This window comes from Manacus vitellinus, unplaced genomic scaffold (genome assembly GCF_001715985.3).
Source record: "Manacus vitellinus isolate BGI_N305 unplaced genomic scaffold, ASM171598v3 scaffold_6_pilon, whole genome shotgun sequence".
NCBI classification, from domain to species: domain Eukaryota; kingdom Metazoa; phylum Chordata; class Aves; order Passeriformes; family Pipridae; genus Manacus; species Manacus vitellinus.
Window position 1 is genome coordinate 36,293,332 of NW_021940750.1, and position 4,994 is coordinate 36,298,325.

General features: G+C 45.5%; 1 protein-coding gene across 1 annotated transcript in view; it reads right to left on the reverse strand.

Annotated features, from left to right (window-relative positions):
- Positions 1 to 1,196, reverse strand: part of BRF1 (BRF1 RNA polymerase III transcription initiation factor subunit) — a 169,632-nt gene extending 168,436 nt beyond the window's left edge. The window contains exon 1 of the mRNA XM_008934781.4: positions 658 to 1,196. The gene's annotated coding sequence lies outside the window, so the exon portion shown is untranslated. The remainder of the gene's footprint in view (positions 1 to 657) is intronic.
- Positions 1,197 to 4,994: the final 3,798 nt, after the last annotated feature.

Genomic DNA, 4,994 nt, shown 5'->3' on the forward strand with positions numbered 1-4,994 from the left:
ATTTCTTAGCACTCCCTAGTTTTTGCATTATGTGATACTGAGCAGCCACTCATCCTTGCTGTGTTATTCTACTGCATTTACAGATCTCTACTATGGCCCCATTCAATCATCTCTTTCCCAGTTGAAGAGGCTGAGCCTATTCAGTCACTCTAGCTGAGAAGCTCTTGAAGAAGCTCTCCTCTTAATCATCCCATTGTCCTCTCTATATCTTTTCCAGTTCTATTAGAGGTTTTCTTGAGGAGCGGGAAGAAAAGAGAGAAACCTACCAGAAGTGCACACAGCACTTCAGTCACAGGTAGGGCTGTGGATACATGACAGTGTATGGACATGCTGTTGTACTCTTTTCCTGATAAATCCTAACATTCCCCTCCCCACTCTGTTGGTTTTTTTTTTTGTACCATGAATGAACATTTAGCTCAATGTTTTTACAAAGCTATCCATTAAGACCTAGGGATCTCCTTCTCAAGTTATCCTCACCCATCCAGATGTTGAAAAAGAAACCACCCAGCATGTGGAATAAATAAACAATCCTACCTCTCCCAGCAGCTCTTGTTCCCATCTGTTATCTTACCTCCTAGCTACTAAAAACAACAGGTCCTTCTAAAGTCTTTACTACCCCAAATAATTTAGTGTTGCCAGCAAACTTCATTAACTCACCATTCACCTGTTTTCCAGATCATCAGCCCAGATTCCATGGAATTCCACTGGCACCTCCTTCAGGAGACATATTATTTATTTCCAGACTACATTTCTTATCATACAAGAAGCCACTCTGCTGTGTAAGGACCTTCCCTTATCCATGACAGCTCAGATTCTATAAAAGCTTCTGGTGAAGGATCTTGCTGACCTACCTTTGAAAATCCAACCCTCTGCTTTGTTCACTTACCAACTTCCTTAGAAAGTTCCAAAGGATCTGCAAGGCAAGCCATTTTGCCAAAAAGCAGTGTTACCCTATCTTTACCTGTACAGACATCTAATTTGTCCTTCACTACTTCTACCTTGTCAGCTCATCCTGTGCATGTAGATGTGGCACTCAGGGACATGGTTTAGTGGTGGATTTGGCAGTGCTGGGTTAACAATTGGACTCAATCTTAAAGGTCTTTTCCAACCTAAATGATTCTATGATTCTACCCTTTTTTCCAGCACACTTACTAGCCTGGGTTTTCCCAAATCTTCATGCAGCAGCAAAGCAAAACAAATAACAATAACAAACAAATAACAAAACAATAACAGCTCAGTGTAAATACTGCCTGGGAAAATTTGTGATCTCACATCTTCCTCCAACCCTGAGAGAATAAAAGAGGGGATTTCACATGTTTTATAGTGATTCTGCTGGACTTTTTTAGCAAGGCCTTGGCATGATCTAGAGAGGCCACTTTGTAATTAATATAGAGAAGTGCAGGACTCTCTTCCTCCTTCAGCAAACAGATGCAAGATTCTGAAATCTTAACATGCAACTTGGCAAAATAAAAGGTCTGTCTAAATGTAACAAAGAGAAATCACTAACAGTATCTCCGTGCTTTCCATTCCCTTTTATTTCTTTATGATGAAGATGAAAATAAATTATTAATAAAGGCATCTATAACTATTCAACAGGTATTAACACACAAATAGAAGCAGTTGTGGATCTGGGAAGGATTTGGGGAATCTTGTTTCACAACCAGAAGCTCTGAACTCCACAAACACCAAGAGCACCGTTCAACTTCCAGCCCTCCACCAGAGAACCTGACATCCCTCATCCTTTGCAAAACCCAGACAACCTCCTCACAGTCACCCAGCCCTACCTACTGACTGTGAGCCAGGGGCTCAAAAACAGCAGCCCAGGCACCTCTGTCATTGAAAATGCTCCACACATTAGGACTGTCTGAGATCACCAGACCAAAGTCCAAGGAGCTTCAGCCCAAGGAGCCTCAGCCCAAAGCATTTCATACACAAGGGATCCCTCAGGGCCACAGACCTAAAGAGCTGACAAAGATGACAGGAAAAGGTGTTAAAAACAGGGAACTCTGAGGGAAACCTGCTAATGTGAACAGAAGTCACTGAGAGATGTAACTTACTAGAAAAAGTTGCTTTCAGCAAGTACATGTTTTCTGACTTAAAAAGAAATATACATTCCTCTGCAAATTCTCTGTCCAGCACAACACTTAGAAATCCTAAGTCTTTCTTACACAGGAAAGGACTTTTCTCCCCATTCCTGAGGACTTAAATCAGTGTCATACGCACATAATAGACAAGCACACATCATGAAGACACTGCTACTGCAGCACAATTACAGTTTTTTAGACTAGCTTGCATCACTCAGTTTTAAGTCAAGAAAAAATAAATATTCACAACAGAAGCATCTGTTTTGAAACATAAAGAACTGTACCAGCATAAGCCACCCATATCCTAATTTCCTTAAAATACGGTGTGAAACAGGGTCTGGTTTGGGTTGGAAAGGACCATAAAGATCACCTGCTTCCAACCCCCTGCCATGGGCAGGGACACCTTCCACCAGATCAGGTTGCTCCAAGCCCCATCCAACCTGGCCTTGCACACTCCCAGGGATGGGACATCCACAACTTCTCTGGGCAACCTGTTGCAGTCCCTCACCACCCTCACAGTGCTTCAACCTCACCCCTCTTTGCAGTAACTTAACAAATCTACAAACAGCATTGTTCTGGAAGTCCTGTTCTGTCGTTTCCACAAATATGACTTCACCAAAGTACATCAATGCACATGGGGACTTGCTAGAAGATCACAGTATGAACATACAGCGAAGCCCCTGCAGGCACACCTTGTGCCAGCCAGAAAAAGCCACCATGACCATGCTAGAGTGTGCTGCAATCGCATTTTCACTTTTAAACACACACCTATCCTTAGGGTGATTATCCCTCTCCATGGGCACTAGAATTTGTTTTTTAAGAGTAACATATAACAGGTAACTAACTAGCTATGCAAGATCAAAGCATTAATGTACTACCCATAAAAAAAAATAAAATTAGCAACACCAACATCTCAGGGCTTACACAAAAGGGAAAGGGTCCTTTAAAGGAACTTAGCAAAGTACTGTGCAATTCATCCAGAAGATGAAAAAAGTCTCAGTCTGGTGCAGTTCTCCCTCTTCCTTTTGATTTTTTTTTTTGGTAGGGTAAAGGCATCCCAAAATGTGCTCTAGCTCGCATGCCATCTGTCCTGCATAATTTTGGGTGGGAGGGAAAAAGCAGTACAAGCTCTTAAATATGTAGTCTCCGCATCACAACAGGAAAAAGCGAAGGATATAAGAGCTGCTTATAAGCTATAAAAAAAAGTAATGCCAGCACCCTGAGTTGGAAGACAGGAATGGCATCAGACAAATCTTAGCTTACAGTAAACTCCCAAACTCCAATATGCAGCGCTGCATTCTCCACCACAGTTTCTCTTCCTTCCCCACAGCCATATAATCCATCAGTCCCTCTTGTTTCACTGCTAAGTTCTTTCCCAGGCTTTTGCTTATCCTTCTTTCTTGTTATACACACTCCTCATACCCATTTTCCGTCTCTCCCCTTTCAAACACCATGTCTGCTTCATGGGGTCTTCTTCCATGTCTTATCCTCCAGGGCATTCACACAAACACCCCAACTCATCTATGTGACAGAAGGAGACTCCTGACTCTTCACTTCCAGCCTCTTTCTTCTCCACCACTCTGTGCCTACACATATTCCCTCTATCCATTAAACACCCAATCTCTCCTGTCCTCTACCCCAAATAATTTCATCTATCTCCTCATTCCCTGTGCACCCAGTCCTTCCACACACAACCACAAACATCCTCACACACCTGCCCCACACCGTGCAGAGTTCCAGTCCCTCATGCACTAACTCAATCACATCCAGAGCATCCCTCCCATCCTGCACAGCTCTTTTCCCCCATTCATCTCAGTCTCTCCTACCCCATTTCTGTCTCACCTTGCACAGCACACTGTCCTCCTATCCATGCACTAACTCTCCCATTTCCACTCTGTGCAGCACTAGTTCCACCATCCTTTTCCACCCTTTGCACAACACACTTTTCCACAGTCTTTCCCTCGCATCCCTTTGCACAGCACTCTGTCCCCTACACATTGTCCTTATCTCCCAGCACACACTCCTCCATGCAGCATCCCCATAACCTCACCCTCTGGCACAGCATCCCTGTCCCTACACTGCCCACAGCCCCCTCACCCCTGTGCCCTATCCCTGACCCCACAGAATCACAGAATCAATTAGGCTGAAAAAGACCTTTGAGTTCATTGAGTCCAACCTGTGACCCAACACCATCATGTCAAGCAGATCATGGCACTGAGTGTCACATCCAGTCCCTCCTTAAACACCTCCAGGGATGGTGACTCCACCACTGCCCAGAGCAACCCATTTCAGTGTCTAATCACCCTTTCTGCGAAGAATTTCTTCTTAATGTCCAACTAAACCTGCCCCAGCACAGCTTAAGACTATGTCCAGCTTAAGGCTATGTCCTCTCATCCTGTTACTTGTTGCCTGGGAGAAGAGGCCGAGCCCCACCCAGCTACACCCTCCTGCCAGGTAGTTGTAGAATGCTAAGGTCACCCCTGCATCTCCTCTCCCCCAGGCTAAACAGCCCCTCAGCTGCTCCTCATAGGACTTGTGCTCCAGACCCTTCACCAGCTTCATTGCTGGATTTGCTCCAGCACCTCAGTGTCCTTCCTTAATTGGAGGGCTCAGAACTGGGCACAGCACTTGAGGTGTGGCCTAAACAGTGCCCAGCACAGGGGCACTGAGGTCATTTCCCCGGTCCTGCTGGCCACACTATTCCTGCTACAAGCCAGGATACCACTGGTCTCCTTGCCCACCTGGGCACACTGCCTCCTGTTCAGCTGCTGTCAACCAGCACACCCAGGTCCTTCTCCATTGGGCTGCTCACCCTGTGCCCTGACCCCACACTGCCCACAGCCCCCTCACCCTGTCCCTGACCCCACACTGCCCACAGCCCCCTCACCCTGTCCCTGACCCCACACTGCC